Source organism: Musa acuminata, chromosome BXJ1-3, assembly GCF_036884655.1.
Source record: "Musa acuminata AAA Group cultivar baxijiao chromosome BXJ1-3, Cavendish_Baxijiao_AAA, whole genome shotgun sequence".
In the NCBI taxonomy this organism is placed as follows: Eukaryota; Viridiplantae; Streptophyta; class Magnoliopsida; order Zingiberales; family Musaceae; genus Musa; species Musa acuminata.
In genome coordinates, this window is record NC_088329.1 from 14,291,557 (window position 1) to 14,316,775 (window position 25,219).

Sequence of the window (25,219 nt, forward strand, 5' to 3'; positions counted from 1 at the left end):
CCGAACTTCCGTCGGACTCTCGAACTCCCAACGTGATCATTGTCTTGACTTCGGCGCAACTCCTACTGCATGTCTTACTTTCATCGTAGTTAATCCTGCACATTTATCTCAACATATATATTAGATAACAAATGACAATTGACTTCATCATCAAAATACGAGATTCAACAATCTCCCCCTTTTTTATGATGACAATCAATTGATAATGGAGTTAACCTTAACTCCCCCTATCTATATGCCATACTTGAGATAAGTCATTCTTGAATTCAAAACCTAAGAATTCAAGAGACATATTGATAAGTTAAAATCATTTAAACTTATCAATACTCCCATTATGATTCCCATCATGATGTATCTCTCTGAAGATGATGTCAAGGCTTGACATTCATTTTCAAATTTGACATTTCAAGTTTGAATGATGGTAATAGTAGCAATTCATCATATTGTAAGATATCAACATGTAAAGCTGCGAAGTAAGATTTTGATATCATTACATGATGTACACATTTCAAATATTTTAGCAAGTATTGCATTTCATCACATGGTAAGATATCAACTCGTAAAATTACGATGCAAGTTTTTTGTTTGATATCTTAACACGATACAAACAAGGCATAATGCAAATTAATCATAGCATCTGTTCATATATCTCTTGGTGATGCAAGCATGGCATAATCATAGCATCAGTGTTTATAGCATCAATTCATATATTTCTCGGTGATGCAAGCATGGCATAATTATAGCATCAGTGTGTATTGCATCAATTCATATATTTCTCCCCCTTTGTCATCAACAAAAAGTATGGTAGTTGTGATACCAGGAGAACAATATAAGCAAATTTTGAGCATAAGTGCGATAATTGTTCATGCCTTTACTGGGTTCATGTTATTTTCCAATAGTAAGTGATAGAAAATCAAGCATATAAAGGAAAGCATGATACGTAAATTGCTTTGAATACTTCTTCCTTTTTATTTGTTATAATCTTTTTGCATGAAGGAGGAAAGCCATTTGTGATACCAGCTATTTGTGAGTTTACTTGAGTCAAGATATGTGTGTGAAACAGCTCTTTGCAAGTAAAAATACTATTATCCATATTTCAAGATGGAATTCATAAGCAGGAATCATTTCATCAAATCCATTTCAGAAAAATATTTTTCATAAGAGTGTATGAGAAAATCCAATTTTTAGCATTCCAATTGTTAAGCGAATCCGAAAATGAAATGAACACTTTCATGCATTCGGACAAGACTATGCTACAGATTTTCAAATACAATAATGAAGACAAAACATTTTTGTATTCAACACATAATTTCCAACATGTTATTTTGGCATGTAATGGCAATCAAGTGATTTGATCATTCAATAAAGTCCGAAAAATAATTTTAACTAGTTTATGTATTCGGACACATCAACATTCCTAATTCTCTTCTTATGAAATCAAATTGCTCTTCACTTAGAGGTTTTGTAAAAATATCAGCTAGTTGATGTTTAGTGTTAATATCATGGCAATGTCATGACTTATCAACTGCATTGGTATATCATTTTCTCAAATTATATTTATCATGGAAATCAAGGTACAAGGTTTTCAAAACATTTAGTTTCAATGTAAAATCCGAGATAAACAATGAGAGATGTTTGTAACTCTGCATATGCTCACAAAAAAATATATCAGGTAACCATATCAAGGATCAAGGCAAAGCCCATCATGGTGAGTAACATAAGGAGTTTACAATAACAACAGGTGATTGTGTTCATACAAGCTCATTCATGAGGTGGAAAATTAAAGTGTCTAAATAAAGAGTCAAATTGTCGATGAATTTGCTGCAGCTCAGATAGGATTTGATCTTGTCGATGTTCAAGCCGTTCTTGTCTTTGTTCGAATCGGTCCATCTGAATCCCAATATCTTCGACAGATGATGTATGAGTTTGCTCAAATGAATGTGTTTCTTCAAAGGGACAGATTGGAGGAGATTGGGTACCCCTAAAGACTGGTGTTTTTGGTTCTGGTTCAGGTTGAGGGGGATCGGTTCTTCTAGGCATTCTAACCCAGTTACCGTTTCTATAAAAACATCTTAATCGGTGAAGTAGATTTTTATTTATTATGCTAAACCTATCTACTTTTATTACTTCTTCTTCCGGTGGTATTAGAATATCGTAGGCTTTCATTATTCTAGTGATTATACCATCATAAGGGAGCATCATGTCTTTCTTAGATAGTTCTAACATGTTTTGTTGGATAAGATAACCAAGACAGATGTCATGTCCTTTCATGATCAAATACATAGTTCCTAATTCTAATTGGCTTACTTCATCATGATGGTATTGTTTAGGGAGAATGATGCTAGTTAGGATATGATGAAGTACCTTAGTGTTTAGAGGTAGTAGATGTTCACAACTTTTAGGAACAAATGCTAAGTTGGGATTGGCGAAAATTGTTCCTAAGGCTTCAACATATGTTGTTCCAATAGTTTCATCATCCCATGATCCTCTAAAGTAAAGTCCTCTACTTTTTATGGGAATGCCTATCATGTCGCAAATGAATTTATTTGTAATGGAGATATGTTGTCCTAAAAGATAGGTAGACATTCTTTCTTCTTCATCTATTTGTATGTTGTTGTAAAACAATCTAACAAGTCTTGGATAGATGGGTTTATTAATTTGCAAAATAGGGAGTAGATCTAAGTTTGTAAACCATTGGATTGTCTCTAAGTCTCTTAGTTCATTTAAATCTACATGTTTTCCCTTATTGACACTCCTAAGTTCGAAAGAGGAAAACTTTTCAGCATGGTATTTTGAATCGAAAAGGGTGAGATCAAAATCTTCCACTAATCTCCTCTTCCCTTTGTCCCTTGAGGATCTTCTAGATCCCATAACTACTGCTGTTTAGAAGAATAGTGATGAGCAAGAGTAAATGAATCAAAAACAAAATTTAAGGGCTTCTTAGAGAATACCTTAGTGAGATCTTCAAGAGAGGGAAGGATTGTTGATGTTTTGCTCCAAAATGAGGAGTATTTGGGGTGCTATGAGGGGAGAAATGGGGATGGAGGAGCTTTGGAAGAGTAAAGAGGGGAAGGGAGTGAGTTGGGTTCGGTTTCACCGCCGGCCCTAGCTTGGGTTAAAAAGGGCAGAGTTGCGGGCGGTGCAACCGCTTGCAACACGTGACAGCTAGAGGTGCTGCCTCCATCTGGGGCGGTTCAACCGCTGCAGGTAGTGAGCATAGTCTTGAATGTTTTTGATTTTTTATTTGTGGAACAATCAACTTCACTTACGTAATTACGTAAGAATAAGAATTTTTGCACGATCAAGATGCATACTCTCAATGTCGTACACATGTTTGTGATAGATTGTTCAAGTTGGTAAGCCTTGCAAGTTCATGACAAACTTAGTCAATTCATGATATAGAATCGGATTCAAAAGTTACGAACGGATGAAATTGATGGGTTCGAAAATCCAGAGGATATGTGAATTGGGAATCATGAGTTTCCAATTCTGAGAAATCAAATAGGATTATATTTAAATCGTATTTGTGATTTTAATTTTCTAATCCTCTTCTATTATTTGGGGTAGAGAGCATCGCGAGTTCCATTTTGGACTTCGGGTCATGAATATCGAGAATCCAAGGAGCAGGATATTATTTCTTGCTCCAGCTTATAATAATTTTTTTTTATGTCTTTACAGGAAAGGATGATTTTTAGGTATCCATTTGCTTTTGGGCGCCTCAAAAATAGATCTATATTGTTTATCATGTTTCATAGAATTTGTCATGGTTCCTTTAGGAACCCAAATTAATTTATTCGGACTAATTTTCTTGAATGGACAATAATACGTTTTGTGTCCAAGTTTGCAACAAAAGTTGCATTTGCTTTGGTGTCGAACATGTAAGATGGGGCCTTTTATGAAGGTGGTTGGATTTTGGTGAGGACTTCTCACAAATCCAATTCCACTTCTTTCGGGAACGTGACCCTTGTTTGCAAGGATCATGTTCAATGACTTGCTACCAACCTCGAATTTCTTCAAGGTGTCCTTAAGTAGCAAGTTTTCCTTTTGGAGAGTTTCTAGATCATGACATTTTATGCATGAGCCTAAACTATCATGATATTCAGCTTTTAACTTATCAAAATTACAAGTAAAACTGTCATGCTCCTTTTTTAGCAATTTATATTTTCTACTAATAATCTTGCATTCATTCATGGAAGGCATTTAATAATTCATCAAATGATAAATCTGCATCTATTAAATTCGTTACCTCCTCTCCGATGGACATTAAGGCGTAGTGAGCAACTTGCTTTGTGTTGGACTCCTCTTCTTCGGACGCGCTCGAGTCATTCCACGTTGCTTTGAGCGCCTTCTTCTTTGATGTTCTCTTTTTGGCTTGGGGACAATCACTCTTGTAGTGTCCCAACTTTTTGCACTCATAGCAAATAACTTGGTCCTTTTTGGGTTCAAGTTTATTTTTTGCGTCATTCTTAAACTCGTTTCTTTTAATGAATTTTTTAAATTTTCTTGTTACAAGTGCCAAGTCATCGTCACAGTCCTCATCACTTGAGTTTTCTCTCAAGTGGTCTTCTGAAGTTCTAAGTGCCATATCCTTCCTGTTCTTTGGAAGGATGTCTTCTTGCTCTTCATGAGCTTTGTAGGTTATCTCGTAGGTCATTAATGACCCGATTAGTTCTTCAAGAGGGAAGTTGCTTAGATCTTTCGCCTTTTTAATAGCAATGACTTTAGGATCCCAACTCTTAGGAAGGGATCTTAGAATCTTATTTACGAGCTCAAAATCTGAAAAACTTTTTCCGAGTCCTTTTAGACCGTTGACGACATCCGTGAAACGGGTAAACATGTCGCCAATGGTTTCACTCAGTTTCATCCGGAAAAGTTTGAAAGAATGTAACAGAAGATTGATTTTTGACTCTTTCACTCTACTTGTGCCTTCGTGAGTCACTTCGAGTGTGTGCCAAATATCAAATGCGGTTTCACAAGTCGAAACACAGTTAAACTCGTTTTTATCAAGTGCACAAAATAAGGCATTCATAGCTTTTGCATTAAGAGCGAAAGCCTTCTTCTACAATTCATTCCAATCGATCATTGGAAGAGAAGACTTCGAAAATCCGTTTTCGACAAGATTCCAAAGTTCAAAATCCATAGAAATAAGAAAGATCCTCATTCGGGTCTTCCAATAGGTGTAGTCCGTCCCATTGAACATGGGTGGACGTGTAATAGAATGGCCCTCTTGGTTTCCGGCGTATGCCATCTCTCTTGGGTTTTAATCCGTTAGAGAGTTAACCCCGCTCTGATACCAATTGTTAGGATCAAGAGCACTAAGAGGGGGGGGGGGGGGGGGGGGGGTGAATTAGTGCAGCGGAAAAACCTTCTGCGATTGAAATCGAAAACTGCGTTCGTTCGATAGAAGTGATTTTGGTAAGAAAGCCAATTCGTAAATCACTTCAACTTTTGACTAGGAGAGATGCAGCAAAGATATGAACGCAGTTTGCAGTTATGATGGAATTCAGAATATAAGCGCAAATTGAAATATGACGTTCGTACGATAAAACTGATTTGCGTCTTAAACCCCGATTCGGAAAGCACTGAACTTTGAAACACGTTCGTAAAAACTCAGAAGGCAGTAAGCTATTGAGGAGGTTTGCAGTAAAGATAAGATGCTCAAAGTAAATGCAAACCGAGATTTAGAGTGGTTCGGTCAATCTTGACCTACTCCACTTTTGGCTTCCTCCACCGACGAGGTCACCGACGTCAACTAGAGGTCTTCCTTCAATAGGCGAAGGCCAACCACCCTTTTATAGTTTCACTCCTTTTGATGGGCTTAGGAGACAACCCTTACAGAATTTTCTCTCATCTCTTTACAACTCAGAACTTGGAAGAAAAGGAGGGAGAAGAACTTTTGGCCTTTATAACAATTTTGAGCTCTAAGAATCACAGAAAAAGATCAAGATTTTGGTGTAAGTTCATGCCCTTTCAGTGCTGAATGGGTGGGGTATTTATAGGCCCCAACCCAGTTTAAATTTGGAGCTCAAAACTGTCAATTCCCGGAATTCCGGGATCAGGCGGTTGCACCTCCTGACTGGAGCGATTGCACCGCTTGGCAAAGCTCGAAGACTGAGCCTCTGGGCGGTGCCACCTCCTGTCAGGGGCGGTTGCACCTCCTGCCAGAGCTCGAAGACCGAGCTCAGGTGGTGCAACCTCCTGACTGAGGCGGTTGCACCACTCAGCCAGTGCTCGGAGACCGAGCCCAAGCGGTGCCACCTCCTGTCAGGGGAGGTTGCACCGCCCAGTCTCACTCGGAGACTGAGCCCAGGCGGTGCCACCGCCTGGCTGGAGCGGTTGCACCTCCCAGTCTCGCTCGGAGACTGAGCCCAGGCAGTGCAACCTCCTGCCTTAGGCGGTTCAACCGCCTGGCATAAATCAGGGTCCGAATGGGTTGATCCATTCGGCCCAATTTGGGTTTTCTCAGGGGCCCAATTGCCCCAAGATTAAGTTAATGGGATCACCTCCCATTTCTAACTTAATCATTGTGCTAACTACGACATTCCCTAAGACATTTACTGCAACTTGCTCTGGTGCATCAATCGCTTCTTCCGGCGAACTTCCGTCGATCATCCGATGAACCCTCGGTGATGCTCCTGCAGACTTCCGGCAAACTCCTGGACTTGCGACGATTCACTTGGCGAGTTCCGACGAGCTTCTTTGGCAAGCTAACGGACTTCTCGGATTTATTCCCGCAGAACCTCCGACGACTGTTCGAACTTCCGTCGAACTCTCGAACTCCCAATGTGATCATTGTCTTGACTCCGGCGCAACTCCTGCTGCATGTCTTACTTTTATCGTAGTTAATCCTGCACACTTATCTCAACATATAGATTAGAGAACAAATGACAATTGACTTCATCATCAAAATCCGAGATTCAACACAGCGGCCACCGCCGGACCTCTCGGGTGCTGGGCGGTGCCACCGCTCAGTCCAGCGGTGCCACCCCTCAGTTCTCGAGTTCTGGGCGGTGCCACTGCCTACACCATTTCAGCTCACTGGTTGGGCTCCAAACTTGGCCCAAACCAGTCCGAACTCGGGCCCAATTGGCCCATACTTGGGTTATAGGATTAACACCTAATCCTAACCCTAATTAACATGCTAACTACGAATTTAAAGACATTTCCTAAGCTATTACAAAGTCCGTAATTCAAGACTTCTTCCGGCGAGCTTCCGGCGAACTTCCGGTGGTCTTCTGATAACCTCTCGGAAAACATTCTGCGGACTCCTAGTAGGCTCCTAGACTTCACGATTTGATCTTGGCAAGTTCCAACAAGCTTCTTCAGCAAGCTCTGACCTTTCTCGGCGAGCTTCGCAAACTTCCAACGAACCTTCCGGCGAGCTTCTGAAAAACCCTTATGCAAGCTCCCTACTCATTCTCGGCTAGTTCTGGCAGCATTCCCGACGAACCTTCGGACTTCCGTCGAACTCTCAAACTTGCAACGAATCCTTCGTGCTTGACTCTGACACTTTGTTTCGCTTTATGTCTTCATCGTTATCGTAGTTAATCCTACACACACAAGCCAAAACTCTGCTCCGATCTAGACCATTATTACAACGCGAATTGAAATTATGTTGCCCGGCACGTCATTGGTTGGCGCTTCGTTCGATTCTTCAACGCATCGTCCTCTCTTGCGGCTTGTTGCCCAATCGGCAGTTGATCTCCGTAACCCCGATATCCTTGGCACAATTCCGCTCTCCTTGGCCCGATGCCCGACGTCCGAAGCCTTCTGCTATCTAATATCCTGACGTGATCTCCTCTGGCACAACGTCAATTCCTCCTGCGTCAACTATCTAATCTTGATCGAGTAGACCTACATCACTCAAAATATAGTTAAACATCTAAACACAATCAATTAGTTTCATCATCTAAATCTGAGATTCAACAATCTCCCCCTTTTTGATGATGACAACTAATTGATGACTAACGAAGTTAACCTTAACTCCCCGGAGTTTAACCAAACTCCCCCTATCAATATACCATTGATAGAACACTTGGATTATCCCAAATCCAAGTAACATCCATCATATGTTATGAAGAACATTTAAACCATCATGTAAATATATATAAAATATTTAATTCAATGCATGAAGTCATCAATATACTTCTCCCCTTATGTCATCAACAAAAAGGAGAAGTAGCTCTAGCTATTTTAAAAGATATACAAGTTTTTGCAAAATGAAGCTAGATTTTCATCACAACATATAAGCACAAAAACATAGCAAGATTCTTAAGTTCAATCATGGCAATTCAACACTTGAATTTTTATGCAAGATTGCACTTTGCTTTTCTTTGCAAGTAACAATATTTATGATGTGATATAGCAAATTTCTTCATTACAATGATCGAGCTAGCAAATTCTTCATTCAAGTGTGCAAGCTAGCAATAACTTTCTCCCCCTTTGTCAATGTCAAAAAGGAGAGGAACCAATGATTTAGACTTTTACATCAACTTTGCATCAATCAATATTTCAATCATCACATGATGCATACAAGACAATAATGCAAAGAAATCATTTCATGATGGATATCAATATGAAAATTCACCAAGGATCACATGATACAATCGCAAATCATGATATCATTATGCGATACATCATGAGATGATAATTTATCATATCAATGAAATATATCAATTGTTAAACATGATATGATAATAGTCTCAAAAATTTTAATTTGCGATACATGTGATACATTGCGATACACTAAAAAAATTTAATACGATGCTTTTAAGGATATCAACCTATTTTTGATACAAAGCATGGCAAGAGCAATTATATTGCAAGTTTTCTAAGTTTTACATTTTTTGCTTCTTTCGATATAGCAATTCTTTGCTTCTCTACAAGCTAACAACTTTTATGATATACAAGTTTTACTACATACAAGCTAGCAAATTTAAAGATGTGCAAGTTGGCATATTTGCTTTTCTTTGCAATGTACATGATAGTATTTCTTTGTAATGTTCAAGATAGCAAATTGTACATCATGCTAGCTAGCAAATTAAAGATGTTCAAGAAAGCAAGCTCTTTCTTCTCTTTTGGGAAGTGTCATTTTTGTTTCCTTAGCAAAATACCAAACTAGCAAGGGACCATGTTTTACATGAGGCAAGCAAACAATTTGGCAAGTGTTATATTTGTATCTTTTCTTTAGATGTACAAAAAAGTAAGCAAGTTTATGCATTTTCTTGACTTGTGCAAGGTAGCTAATTTCTCTTTGAGATGACCCTTTACATCAATTCAAGATAGCACATTAGAAACTCTTTCTCTCCTTTTGTCATTGACAAAAAGAAAGGAAGATTCAAGTCATGAATATCAAAATAATAATTTTATCATGAATATTTCATCATTGCGTGCATCATTATTGCATGCATAATACCAAATCATCATATATATTTTCAAAACATATAAACTCATCATTATATGCATGATTCCAAATCATCATTCATATCATTTCAATCATTGTTTCATCATGCACAAAATGTAAAATCATCTAACATGATACAAACATTTATTTTCAAGATATTTATCACTATTTTCATGTATGATAATAAAGTATTCATGATACCGAACATTAAGTCAACGATGATTCATTTTATCAAATCTCTTCTTTTTATAAATAACAAAAATTGTAGTTGGACAAAGAAGAGATTGTGATTAAAAAAAAATCTCAAGTAGTAAATCCAAGAAGTCAAGATCATAATTCAAATACAAACCCATTCAAATTCAAATCGTCAAATTCATCAAAATCTCAACATTACTTTCAAGAGATTCAAAATGGTATACATAGATTTATCATAAAGCAAATTAATTTTCAATCATCACATAAGGCATTTAAAGAATTTTTGAAACATAGGAGAATGATTAATTTAAGCATGCAATGTTTCAATCAAATTCAAGTCATGAATACCAATACTTTCATATTGTGAGTATCAATTCATGAATACCAAAAGATATTATTTGTGATTTCAATTTTGTAAGATCAAGATTATGATTTAGATAAAACTCATTCAAATCAAATCGTTAACTTGAAATTCATAATCAAGTCATCAAAATCAATTTCGAGATTCACAAAATATCATGAAATCATTAATCTCGATCAGATGGGAAAAACATTTTTTAAATGATTCTTTTTCATCTAAGCATGCCTTAACCATTATATGCCAAATGAAAGTTCAAGACGTAAAGACAAAATCTTATAAAATAACTCATCAAGAAAGATTTTAAACATCTATTTTCAAGCCATGTAAAGAGTAAGTGAAGGATTCAATTATCTCATGTCATGAATTCCAACAGGCATCTCAAATTATCAACATCACATTAAAAAGATATTTTAAAAAGATATATCGATAAGTGATTCATTTGTATCATTTCATTCATTCATAAGATTCTTCTTTTTGGTAAATAAATCTAGGAGAACAAAATGAATTAAGAGAGATATAACATGATTGAAGCATTGAACATGATTCATATTTAAAATGTGTCTCATGTCATAAGTATGAATCAAGCATTTGTGAAATCTGAAATCATCCTCAAAGTCACATTCAATAAATTCATATATGACAAGCATAGATTTATTGAAAAGTCGATAAGATAGAGGTCGCCTTTACCTTTAATAAACAAGTGTCAACATTTAAGACGAAAAGGTAAATTTCGTAAAACAAATCATCAAGCATGATTCCATGATAACATCCTTTTAATATCTTGATATTCATCATCAAGTATGATTTCAAAAAGTATATTCAAGATAAATCATTAAGACCAAATGCATGATACACTCATTTATTTTTTAAAATATTCATTATGTTTATTTTCATGAGATTCACAAGATTGGTAAAATAAATTCATTAATCTCAATAGGATAGAAAATTCATTTCCATTTCATACAATTGATTTCATGTGAGGGTATTCAAGTCTTTTGTGAAAACATGTATCATCATTTAAATCAAAACATAAGTTTCGTCATGAAGCTGTCAAGACCAAACACATCATGATATCACATCTATCATCAAAAGACTATCAAGAAATTCATACATAAATGTACATGCACTATGTCATCTTAATATGTTATGAGAATGTTATCTTAATTCGTCATAAAAACGATTAGACCAAAAATATGTTAATCTAAAATGAGAGTTTCAAATCAACATTTACTTCAAAAACTAATGCATGACATAAAATCATCAAGATACACATGCATGGATTAATCCTAAGCATTATCACATATCATATAATTATCATCCCTAACGTTGCATACATCATTCAACATTTCAAAACATAATATGCATGAAACCTTAGCAATATACTTTTCATGATCAAATTTTTAATTTTTCAAAGATGCTAAAAAGAAAAACATGATATAATTTTTGAAAAATAATTTTTTATTTCCTATTCCTACTATCTAAATTAAGCACTCATGAAAAACTTCAAGTAATTTCAAAATAATTCAAGAGAGTTGAGTTACTTACCTTGTAGTCGAAGCTCGTCAAAGCCCAATTCGCCGTTTCACCTTTTGAAGTTTTTGATTCATCCTTAGTTGCCTTCCTCTTCTTTGGCCTCTTCCTCCGTTCAAGTTCATTATTTATTTTAGATTTTTGTTTAATAAACTTATTAAGATTTAGTGTTCGAAGTTCAAGTTCATCATTGTCCTCATCACTTGAGTCGTTGCTCAAGTGGTATTCATTTGTCCGGAGTTCCAAATTCTTCCTGTTCTTTGGAAGGTGATTTTGTTTATTATGTTCATCATGTGTATTGTGCACCATTTCATATGTCATCAACGAACCAATTAGTTCTTCAAGTGGAAAAATATTTAAATCTTTTGTTTCTTGTATTGCGGTTATTTTAGGATCCCACCTTTTTTGAAGGGATCTTAAGATCTTGCTTATGAGATCAAAATTCGAAAAAGATTTACCAAGAACTCTTAGATTACTGACGACATCCGTGAAATGGGTGTACATGTCGCCTATAGTCTCGCTTGGTTGCATTCGAAAAAGCTCAAAATCATGCAATAAAATGTTAACTTTCGAGTATTTGACTCTACTAGTTCCCTCGTGCGTGATTTCAAGTGTTCGCCAAATATCAAAAGCCATTTCGCACATAGAAATCCAATTGAACTCATTTTTGTCCAAAGCGCAAAATAAGGCATTCATAGCCTTTGCGTTTAAAAAAAAATACTTCTTCTCCAAATCAGATCATTCGTTCATCGGTTTAGAGGGAAGTTGAAAACCGTTTTCAATGATATTCTATAAATCTGAATTCATAGAAATTAAGAAAACTCTCATTCGAGTTTTCCAATAAGTGTAGTCCAATCCGTTAAACAACGGTGAACGAACAACCGATAAGCCCTCTTGAAAGCCATGAAGAGCCATTTCTCTCTGGTGTAAATCCGAAATGAGAAATACCGGGCTCTGATACCAATTGTTAGGATCAAGAGCACTAAGGAGCGGGGGGGGGGGGGGGTGGTGGTGAATTAGTGCAGCGGATAAAAACGTCAACTTCGTCAAATCTCTCGTACGATAAAAATCGTTTCCGATGAAAAACCAATTTCAGAAACTTAACTTGAAAGCATACGTAAATGTATTGAAGGCAGTAAGCTATTGAAGAGGTTTGCAGTAAGGTAATAGCAGGAAATAAAATGCAAACCAGAGAAGATGGGAGTTTATAGTGGTTCGGTCAATCATGACCTACATCCACTCCTCTGATTCCTCTTCCGTCGAGGCCACCGGCATCCACTAACGATCTTCCTTTACTAGGCGAAGATCAATATCCTTCTTACACCCCTCTTCTACTTTTACCGGGTTTAGGAGACAACCCTTACAAGCACTCACTCTCCTATCTAAATAGAATTCTAACACTTAAAATTTATAGAAGGGAAATTCTAGAGATTACAGCAACGTTTTCTCTCTTTTAATCTCTCTGTGCTTGTGTGAATTAACGAGGGATGAGAGGGGTATTTATAGGCCCCAAACCAGTTTGAATTTGGAGCTCAAAACTATCATCTCCTGGAATTCTGGGGTCCTGGCGGTACCACCTCCTGACTGGGCGGTACAACCACCTGGCAGCTCAGAGACTGAGCCTTTGGGCGGTGCTACCGCTTGACAGGGGCGGTTGCACCACCCAGTCTTGCTCGGAGACTAAGCCCTGGCGGTGCCACCGCTTGACCGGGGTGGTTGCACCGCCTGGAAGAGCTCGGAGACCGAGCTCAAGCAGTTCCACCGCTTGTCAGGGGCGGTTGCACCGCCCAGTCTCGCTCGGAGACTGAGCCTAGGCGGTGCCACCGCCTACCTGGGGTGGTTGCACTGCCCAGCTTTCCTGGGAGACCCTCTCTTGGGCGGTGCCACCACCGACCCTGGCGGTGCCATCGCCGACCCTAGCGGTGTCATCGCTTAGTAGGAATTCTGGTCCGAATGGGTTGATCCATTCGGCCCAATTTGGGTCTGTCAAGGGCCCAATTGCCCCCAAATTAAGTTAATGGGATCACCTCCCATTCCTAACTTAATCTACATGCTAACTATGACATTTTTTAAGACATTTACTACAACTTTCTCCAGTGCGTCAATCGCTTCTTTTGGCGAGCTTCCGACGAACATCTGACGAACCTTCGGCGATGCTCCGACAGACTTCCGGCAAACTCCTGGACTTGCAACAATCCACTTGGCGAGTTCCGTCGAGCTTCTTTTGGTAAACTCCTGGACTTCTCGGATTTGTTCCCGTAGAACCTCCGACGACCGTCCGGACTTCCGTCGAACTCTCGAACTCCCAACGTGATCATAGTCTTGACTCCAGCGTAACTCCTGCTGCATGTCTTACTTCCATCGTAGTTAATCCTGCACATGTAAAACAAAACTTCGATTGAGACAATTAATCTTAAGCAATTAACCAAGTTGTCCGGCATGTCATTGGTCCCTCGACGCTTCGTCCGATTCTTCGACGCATCGTCCTCTCCTGCGGCCTATTGCCCAATCGGCCAGTTGACTCCGTAACTCCGATATCCTTGGCACAATACCCGCTCTTCTTGGCCCGATGCCCGAGTCCACGGCCCAAAGCCTTCTATCGATACGTCGACCGATCCACCGGCCCGACGTCCAATCTTCTAACATGTTCCTCCAGCACAACATGATTTTTCCTGCTTTAATTGTCTCATCCTGATCGAAGCATCCTACAACACTCAAAACATAGATTAAATCATAAACATATATCAAGTGGTTTCATCATCGAAATACGAGATTCAACAAGTATCAATCTTATTTGTGCATCATTATATATTCAAATTAAAATATACACAATTTCAAAAACCTTATTTTTCATGCACAATATCGAAAAATAAATCAATCATCATTAATGAGCCTATCATACATGATACTCAATCATTAAAATTTTTAGCATTTATCAACATATTGATCATGATACCAAACATTCATTATTTAAAGCATTCATGATACACATCATATGCAATACATCATGTACATCATTGTCATAAGTATTGCATGCATCATTTCAAATTCATGAACATTTCATCATTGCATGCATCATACCAAATCATAAAATATAAAATCATTATTAATGCATGATTCTAAATCATCATTTATTTCACATCATGATGGTACCAATTTTGTCAAATTACATCCTACCATGCATGATCGAAACTTCTTATCAAAACAAATTAATGAATATTTTATGTATTCATATTATCACATAAGGAATATCAAGAAGAATTATTAGGTGATGAGATGTATTTCATTCATTCAAAGAATTTTACATAACAAAATTCAAGTCATAAGCCTTAAAAGATGTCACGAGAGAACATATAAACAATCTTGATTTATAAAATGAATACTCAAGCTATAATTTCGAGAAATCAAGGGAAACCGTGATTCATTTTAACAAATCTCCTCTTAAATAAATAACATAAAGAATTCTTAGGAGATCATGAAAAAGATAGAATTCATTCAATCTCGTAAGAGAACAAAATATTAATTCATGCATATAAAATCTTGATTTAAGCATAAGAAATCTTAATTTATAAATTTCAAAAAATCAAGATAAAGCTCATTTAAATCATCAAATCAAGATCAATAGATTTTTAAAAATGAATTATTAGGAACAAGAAAATCCGAAAATGAAATTTAACACTTTCATGCATTCGAACATGGTTTCGCTATAGATTTTCAAACAAAATCATGAAGATAAACCATGCTCATGATCATGGAAATCTTTCTATCTAAAACACATAATTTCCAACATGTTTTTAAGGCATGTAATAGTGTAAAATTCTCGTTATAGCAATTATATCCTACAATGCATGATCAAACTTTCTCCTCATTTTATCATTGTAAACAAGAAAGAAGAGGAGAAGAACAAAATAGTGTAAAATATTTTAATCATTTCAAGGTATACAAGCCATAAATATAATCACATCATGTCATGAAAGAAAAAATCTCAAGGATCATTTAAATACCAAAATACATGATTCATTTAAATAATTTCTTTAATAAAATGCAAGAAGTCATGGTGAACGATCTTGATTTACATAAAGTTTCAAAACATAATTATCAAGATCATGGTTAGTTTTATAGATCTCTTCTTTAGGAAATGATAAAAGGAAATGTAGGAGATATAAGATTTTGGTTCATAAAGAAGATCTCAAGTAATTCTAATAAACCAAGATCATAATTAGGATAAAAATTCATTTAAATTCAAATCGTCAAATCAAAATCATTTTCAAGAAATTCATAAAAAGATGATCAAATAGATTCATCACAGTCAATAAGATAGAGAAAAAGAATTTTCAAGAAACATGCTTTTCTCTTTTTAGCCATTTCAATTTATATGATTTATTTCATAGAAGCATGCCTTTTTCATTTATGAAAACATGCATCAACGTTTAGGATCGAAAAATGAATTTCATCATAAAAACAATCAAGATCAATAAACCACAAAAATCATCATGTATAACTTTAAAATCTCATGCACAAAATCGTCAAATCATGGTATCAAAATTTCAATATTTTCATTACAACTTTATGCATTACTTCAAATCAAACATGATTTCATTAAAAATCGAGAAATAACAATGGAAATCAACATGATAAATATTATTACTTCTTAACCATGATTTCATATTTTCAATCAAAATCATTTTATTTGTTTATCATAAAATATGCAATATTATCATTTTCGAAATTACTAGCATGATCATAATTTTTGTATTTTATTTTTAAACATGTAATGTTTAAGAAAATTAATTCTAAACTAAAAAAGAAAATACATCATGAAAGCATCAAGTAATTTCAAAATAAATTAGGGGGATTTTGATTACCTCATCATTGAAAGTGGTTAAGGCGTAGTTTGCCACCTCACCTTTCTTGATTTTCTCCTCGTCTTCAGAGGAGCTCGATTCATCCCACTTTGTGTTCTTCTTCTTTGGCCTCTTCTTCCGTTCAAGTTCATTGTTTATTTTAGATTTTTGTTTAATAAACTTATCAAGATTTAGTATTCGAAGTTCAAGTTCATCATTGTCCTCATCACTTGAGTCATCGCTCAAGTGGTATTTATTTGTCCGGAGTTCCAAATCCTTCCTGTTCTTTGGAAGGTTGTTTTGTTCATTATGTGCATTGTACACCATTTCATATGTCATCAACGAACCAATTATTTCTTCAAGTGAAAAAATATTTAAATATTTTATTTCTTGTATTACGGTTATTTTAGGATCCCACCTTTTTGGAAGGGATCTTAAGATCTTGCTTACGAGATCAAAATTCGAAAAAGATTTACAAAGAACTCTTAGATTATTGACGACATCCGTGAAATGAGTGTACATGTCGCTTATAGTCTCGCTTGGTTGCATTCGAAAAAGCTCAAAATCATGCAATAAAATGTAACTTTCGAGTATTTGACTCTACTAGTTCCCTCGTGCGTGATTTCAAGTGTTTGCCAAATGTCGAAAGCCGTTTCGCACAAAGAAACCCAATTGAATTTATTTTTATCTAAGGTGCAAAACAAGGCATTCATAGCCTTTGCGTTTAAAGAAAAATACTTCTTCTCCAAATCCAACCATTCGTTCATCGGTTTAGAGGGAAGTTGAAAACCGTTTTCAACAATATTCCATAAATCCAAATTCATGGAAATCAAGAAAACTCTCATTCGAGTTTTCCAATAAGTGTAGTCCAATCCATTAAACAACGGTGGACGAATAACCGATAAGCCCTCTTGAAAGCCATGAAGAGTTATTTCTCTCGGGTGTAAATCCGAACTGAGATGTAGTTAAAGAAAATATATAGAGGCAGTTTGTAGTTAAGATAGACAACAAAATGTAATAGTAAACTGGAATACGACTTTCGTATGATAAAAATGATTTCGGTATGAAAGCCGATTCGTAAATCGCTTTAACTTGTGATTATGCGAGATGTAATTAAAGCAAAGATATAAAGGCAGTTTGCAGTTATGTTGGAAATCAGAATATAAGCGCAAACTGAAATATGATGTTCGTATGATAAAACCGATTTTCGTCTTAACGCCGATTTGAAAAATACTTAACTATGAAACATGTTCATAAATGAGCAGAAGGCAGTAAGCTACTGAGGAGGTTTGCAGTAAAGATAAGATGCTCAAAGTAAATGCAAATCGAGATTTAGAGTGGTTCGGTCAATCTTGACCTACATCCACTTTTGGCTTCCTCCACCGACGAGGTCATCGACGTCCACTAGAGGCCTTCCTTCAATAGGCGAAGGCCAACCACCCTTTTACAGTTTCACTCCTTTTGATAGGCTTAGGAGACAACCCTTACAGAATTTCTCTCCTCTCTTGAAAGATCAAAACTTGGAAGAAAAGGAGGAGAATTTCTAGCCTTTACAACACTTTTGAGCTCTAAAATCACATAGTAAGATCAAGCTTTCGGTGCCCTTTCATGCAGGAAAGGGTGGGGTATTTATAGGCCCTAAACCAGTTTGAATTCCGAGCTCAAAACTGTCATCTCCCGGAATTTCGGGGTCTGGCGGTTGCACCGCCTAGCAGAGCTCGGAGACTGAGCCTCTGGGCGGTGCCACCTCCTATCAGGGGCAGTTGCACCACTTGGTAGAGCTTGGAGACCGAGCTCAGGTGGTTCCACTGCCTGTCAGGGGCGGTTGCACCGCCTAGTCTCGCTCGGAGACTGAGCCCAAGCGGTGCCACCGCCTGATTGGGGCGGTTGCATCGCTTGGCATAGCTCAGAGACTGAGCTCAAGCAGTTCCACCGCCTATCAAGGGCGGTTGCACCGCCCAGCCTAGCTCGGAGACCGAGTCCTGGGCAGTACCACCGCTGGCCAAGAAATCTGGGTCCGAATGGGCTGATCCATTCGGCCCAATTTGGGTCTATCAAGGGCCAAATTTCCCCAAGATTAAGTTAATGGGATCACCTCCCATTTCTAACTTAATCATCGTGCTAAATATAATATTTCTTAAGACATTTACTGCAACTTGCTCCGGTGCGTCAATCGCTTCTTCCGGCAAGCTTCCAACGAACTTCCGTCAATCATCCGATGAACCCTCGGTGTTGCTCCTATGGACTTCTGGCAAACTCCTGGACTTGCGACTATCCACTTGGCGAGTTCCGATGAGCTTCTTTTGACAAGCTCTTGGACTTCTCGGATTTGTTCCCGCAAAACCTCCGACGACCGTTTGGACTTCCATCGAACTCTCGAACTCCCAACGTGATCATAGTCTTGACTCCGGTGTAACTCCTACTGCATGTCTTACTTCCATCGTAGTTAATCCTGTACATGTAAAACAAAACTTCGATCGAGACAATTAATCCTAAGCAATTAACCAAGTTGTCCGGCATGTCATTGGTCCCTTGATGCTTCGTCCGATTCTTCGGCACATCATCCTCTCCTGCGGCCTATTGCCTAATCGGCTAGTTGACTCCGCAACTCTGATATCCTTAGCACAATACTCGCTCTTCTTAGCCCGATGCCTGAGTCGACGGCCCGAAGCCTTCTGTCGATACGTTGACTGATCCACCGGCTAGACGTCCAATCTTCTGACATGTTCCTCCAGCACAACATGATTTTTCTTGCTTTAATTGTCTCATCCTGATCGAAGCATCCTGCATCACTTAAGGCATAGATTAAAATATAAACATAATTATCAATTGGTTTCATCATCAAAATATGAGATTCAACACCACTGCCATTACTGGGCGGTACTACCGCTTGCCATCTGACACTGGGCAGTACTACCGCTTAGTCTGGGTGGTACTACCACCTGACAGAGCTCAGAGACTAAGCTCTGGCGATACCACCGCTTGACAGGGACGGTACCACCACCTAGAATTCATGGGAGACCGAGTCTCCCAAGCGGTGCCACCGCCGGCCAAGAATTCAGGGGCCGAATGGGCTGTTCCATTCGGTCCAATTTAGGTCTTTTAAGGGCCCAGCTGGTCCCTAATTAAGTTAGTGGGATTACCTCCTAATCCTAACTTAATCTACACTCTAACTACCACAATTAAGACATGATTACTGCAATTCATGTTCCGGTGCGTCAATCACTTCTTCCGACGAGCTTCCGACGAGCTTCCGGCGAACATCCGACGAACTCTCAACGATGCTCCGGTGGACTCCTGGCAAGCTCCTGGACTTCGCAACGATCTTCTTGGTGAGTTCTGATAAGCTTCTATGGCAAGCTCCTGGACTTCTCGGTTGGTTCTTGCAGAACTTCCGACGAATGTCTGGACTTCCGACGAACTCTCGAACTCCCAACATGATCTGGATCTTGACTCCGGCATAACACCTGCTGCATGTCTTACTGCCATCGTAGTTAATCCTGTATACTTTTCTCAATATATAGATTAGATCAACAAATGATAATTGACTTCATTATCAAAATTCGAGATTCAATAATCTCCCCCTTTTTGATGATGATAATCAATTGATGACGAAGTTAACCTTAACTCCTCCTATCTATATGCCATACTTGAGAAAAGTTATTTGTGAATTCAAAGCTTTTGAATTCAAGAGATATATTGATAAGTTAAGTTCATTTAAACTTAGCAATACACACATCATTATTTCTATCATGATATAACATTCTGAAAATGATGTCAAGGCATGACATCCATTTTCAAGTCTTATATTTCAAATATGAAGGGTAGCAATCATAGCAATTCATTCTATGGCAAGATATCAATTTGTAAAATTATAAGTTAAGCTCTAGATATCTAAACATATCAAATTACATCATTTATCATCAATTTATCAAATTTTGGTATAATTTCTCCCCCTTTGTCATCAACAAAAAGGAGAACGATTCAATAATAAATGCAAGTGTGGTAAACATTCATGTCATATTTCAATTTTATGAAGAAATTTATATCAATCATATTTCAAGCATTCATGACATGGTATCATTCAAAAGTTCTCAACATTAAGGAGATAGCATTCATTATTTCTTCCCTTTTATTTATCATCAAACCTTTGCATGAAGGAGGAAAGTAAGGAGGAAAAATCATTGAGAACCAACTTTGAATGAAGTTAAAAATGATATTCATTAAATCATGCTTCATTTTTCACAAGGACCAAGATATTCATGTGAAATTAAATCCTTGCAATTGTTCTATCTCAATAAAAAATTCTTCCTTCATCAAGAAGGAATTCATGTAAAAGAATTATCATATCAAATCCATCTCAATTAAAAATTCACAAGAGATAAATCCATGAGAGATGCATTTGTCAATTAATTCTATATATCAAAAGTCATTAAGTGATGGAGCATGGATATGAAATAAACTTGATATGGCATAGACTCAAGAAAGCTCCATATAAAAAATACATTAAGTGTAAGATAGTCCGGAAAGAAAATATGAATCAAATTCATGCATTTATAAAGTGTTTTGTCATAGCTTTTCATCACTACTTGCATGAGGCAAAATCATTAGTGCTTTGTCGTGCTCAAAGATTAAGAATCCGATGTATGATTAAAACTTCTTAACATTTAATAGAAATCATAATCATCAAAGTAAACATGATATTGCATCATTGTATGATAACATGCTCATCATCATAGAAACTTTTAGCATCAAAGCACAAAATTTCCAACTTGTTATTGAAGCACAAAACCTTATCATCTTGTAAAATTCGTATCATAAAATTGAAGTGATTGATCACAGAATCAAGAAAGTCCAAAATTGAAATTTAACAAATTCATGCATTCGGATATATTAACATTCCTAATTCTCTTCTAATAAAATCAAATTGTTCTTCACTTAAAAGATTTGTAAAAATATCGGCTAATTGATGTTTTATATCAATAAATTCTAGGATTACATCATGATTAGTGACATGATCTCATATAAAGTGATGCCTAATGTCAATATATTTTGTTATAAGAGTGTTGAATGAGATTCTTAGTTAAATATATTGCACTAGTATTATCACATTTTTTAGGGATATTTTTAAGATGAATCTTATAATCCTCTAAAGTGTTTTTCATCCACACAACTTGTGCACAACATGCACTAGCTGTAATATACTCAGCTTCGGTTGTAGATAGTGCAACCAAGTTTTGTTTCTTGGATGACCAAGAAACAAGTGCGTGTCCTAAAAACTGACATGTTCCGGATGTGTTTTTTCTATCTAATCTATATCCAGCAAAATCTGCATCAGCATATGCAATTAGTTCAATGTTCTCGGATTTTGGATACCATAATCCTAGATTAGTGGTACATTTAAGATATCTAAGTATTCTTTTAACTACTTTGAGATGAGATATTTTAGGATTAGATTGAAACCTAGCATAAAGTCCTACACTAAACATGATATCCGATCTAGTTGCGATGAGGTAAAGTAAGCTTCCTATCATACCCCTATAAGCTTTTTGATCAAAGCTTTCTCTACTTTCATCAATTTCTAGCTTAGTGGAGATGCTCATAGGAGTGTTGATAGCCTTTGAGCTATCCATATTAAACCTTTTTAGCAAATCTAAGGCATATTTTGTTTGACTAAGAAATATATCATTACTTAGTTGTTTGATTTGTAAGCCCAAAAAGAAGATTAATTCTCCCATCAAACTCATTTCTAATTCAAGACTCATACTTTTAGCAAATGATTCACAAAGAGATTCATTCGTGGAACCGAAAATGATATCAGCAACATAAATTTAAATAATAAGAAAATTATTTTTAAAATTTTTAATAAGCAATGTAGTATCGACCTTGCCTTTAGAGAAATTATTTTCAATAAGAAATGAACTAAGTCTCTCATACCAAGCCCTTGGGGCTTGTTTTAAACTATAGAAAGCTTTAGTTAATTTAAACACATGATTAGGGAGAATATTGTTTTCAAATTCGGGAGGTTGTTCAATATAAACTTCTTTAGAAATGAAGCCATTAAGAAAAGCACTTTTAATATCTATTTAAAACAACTTAAAATTATTACTACTAGCATAGGCAAGGAGCATCCTTATGGCTTCTAATCGAGCTACAGGAGCGAAGGTTTCTTCGTAATCAATACCTCCTTCTTGGTTAAAACCTTTGGCCACTAATCTAGCCTTGTTTCTAACCATGATACCAGATTCATCTTGCTTGTTTCTAAAGACCCATTTAGTACCAATAACAAAATGGTCATTTGGCTTAGGAACAAGCTTCTACACCTCATTTCTATCAAATTGATTTAACTCATCTTGCATTGTGATAATCTATGAATCATCTTTCATGGCTTTGTCAATACATTTTGGTTCAATTTGGGAGAGAAAAGTGACGTTGGCACAAAAATTTTTAAGAGAAGAACGTGTTTGAACCCTTTTTGATGTGTCTCCTATGATTAGCTCCTTAGGATGAGCATCTACATATTTCCAACCCTTGGGTAAGGATATTTCGGAAGTAGATACATCCAAGTTACTAGATAGAGAAGGGATTTCGTTTAAATTCAAGGCATCAAAATTAACATCATCATCAAAATTATTTTTCTTAATTTTGAAAATCTCATTAAAAACAATATGAATGGATTCTTCTATAATTAAAGTTCTTTTATTGAAGATACAAAATGCGTTAGAAATCAAAGAATAGCCAAGAAAAATTCCTTCATCGGATTTAGCATCAAATTTTCCTAAGGCATCTCTTTCATTCAAGATAAAACACTTATACCCAAAAACTTTAAAATATGAAACATTGGGTTTTTTGTTGTTTCACAACTCATAAAGAGTTTTGGTGAGTAAGGGTCTTACTAGAACTCTATTCATGACATAGCATGCCGTGTTTATGGCTTCGGCCCAAAAATATTTGGGTAGGCTATGTTCATTCAACATGGTTCTAATCATTTCTTATAAATTTCTATTCTTTCTTTCTACTACTCCATTTTGTTGAGGATTTCTTGGAGTAGAGAAGTTGTGTGTTAGGACTCTAGCTTGGAGAGTCCTAATTGAGAGGGATATTAATATAAAACCTACCTAAGCTGACCCCTATTAAAGAGGTGAAGAAGCCGACTAGGGTTAGGAGGTTGTTTCTTATAGAAGAATTAGGAGTTGTAAAGGAATAGGAGTCTTGAGTAGAAGTCCTATTAGGAGTTGGTTAGAAGTAGGAGTCCTATTAGGAGTTAGGGTTTAAAAGCCCTATAAATAGCCATGTATTCCTCCTCTTTTGATAAGCAATAGATGAATATTTTCTGTAGCATTTGAGCAGCAACTTGTAGGGAGGAACCCCTATAGAGTTCCAAGGAGGCCGATCCCCTAAAGAGATCAACCCCAAGTTTAGAATCTGTAAGGGTTCTAACACCTGGTATCAGAGCAGCGTTCTTGGCATCTCGCTGCCCTTCCATAGCCATCCATCAGCCCTCCACAGTCGCCTAAAGTAATTCCCATAATTGCTTAAAAAATCATCGCCAAATTCCATCATCATCTCCACCACCGTGGATCATCCTTTGATCTCCCCATGAATTGCAATAAGTTTTGGTTTCCTACCTTACTACTGCTATAATTTAGTTATCCCTATTCGAAAATCTAAGAAAAAATTGTTCCTATATTGCTGCATATACTTTTCGTCACAAAGTTTTCATCTCTACGACGAAAGATACATTGTAGAATTTCAACCGCATAGCACTATTTGTTTGATTTTGATACTATATTTTTTCTATCCAAATCTTAACGAAATTTTTATGATAGCTTTGACACTTCCTACTAGTGGATTTCTCTTTGATTTCGTTGAAAAATTCTCAATATAAACCACTGATCTTTTACAGCTAACCTGCTACACTTGAAAATCTATGCTGTAGAAAATTTCAACTGCATATTGTTGCCTTAACCCATCTATTTGCAATCCTTTTTGAATGAAATTTCTTATATACTTCATAGATCATCTTGGCTTCCATCTAAGGTTGATCTATTAAGGAATTCATATCTAAAAATGATTTTGTGTTGCTGTAAATTTTCATCGTAGACCACTAAAATTTTTCGACGAGAATTCTGCTATTGCAACTTGCACCAATTTTCTTGCTGTTGTTGAATCTTGGATTTTGATGATGAAGTCAATTGTCATTTGTTATCTAATCCATATATTGAGATAAGTGTGCAGGATTAACTACGATGAAAGTAAGACATGCAGTAGGAGTTGCATCGGAGTCAAGACTATGATCACGTTGGGAGTTCAAGAGTTCGACGGAAGTCCGGACGGTCGTCGGAGGTTCTGTTGGAACAAATCTGAGAAGTCTAGAGCTTGCCAAAAGAAGCTCATCAGAACTCGCCAAGTGAATCGTCGCAGGTCCAGGAGTTTGCCGGAAGTCCACCGGAGCATCGCCGAAGGTTCGTCGGATGTTCGTCGGAAGCTTGCCGGAAGAAGCGATTGACACACCAAAGCAAGTTGCAGTAAATGTCTTAAGAAATATTGTAATTAGCATGTAGATTAAGTTAGGAATGGGAGGTGATCCCATTAACTTAATTTGGGGGCAATTGGGCCCTTGATAGACCCAAATTGGGCCGAATGGATCAACCCATTCGGACTAGAATTCCTGCTAGGCGGTGGCACCGCCCAGGAGATGGCCTCCCAGGAAAGCTGGGTGGCGCAATCGCCCAGGTCAGGTGGTGGCATCGCTTGTGCTCAGTCTCCGAGCGAGACTGGGCGGTGCAACCACCCCAGTCAGGTGGTGGCACCGCCTGGGCTCAGTCTCCGAGCGAGATTAGGCAGTGCAACCGCCCCTGTCAAGCGGTGGCACTGCTAGAGCTC